Below are 248 nucleotides of genomic sequence, written 5' to 3' on the forward strand. Positions count from 1 at the left end.
TCACCACAACATCTCACCCCAACTCACCCACACCACATCAGACTCGCCACATTGGCTCCCATGAGTTCTTCCTCCGAGCCAGTTACCCCGAAGGCACTATTCTGACGTCAGGCTTCAGCAAATGGGCGTCGCAGGCGGTGGAGGCTTGGACGCACTTCCGCCGCACGAGGCCGCTCATGGTCCTCAAATGGGCGTCTCCACCTACTCCTGTCTCCAGCGCCCTGCTATTGCGGGCAAGGTGGGGCACG

The sequence above is a fragment of the Penaeus monodon genome, chromosome 28 (genome assembly GCF_015228065.2).
Source record: "Penaeus monodon isolate SGIC_2016 chromosome 28, NSTDA_Pmon_1, whole genome shotgun sequence".
Taxonomy (NCBI): domain Eukaryota; kingdom Metazoa; phylum Arthropoda; class Malacostraca; order Decapoda; family Penaeidae; genus Penaeus; species Penaeus monodon.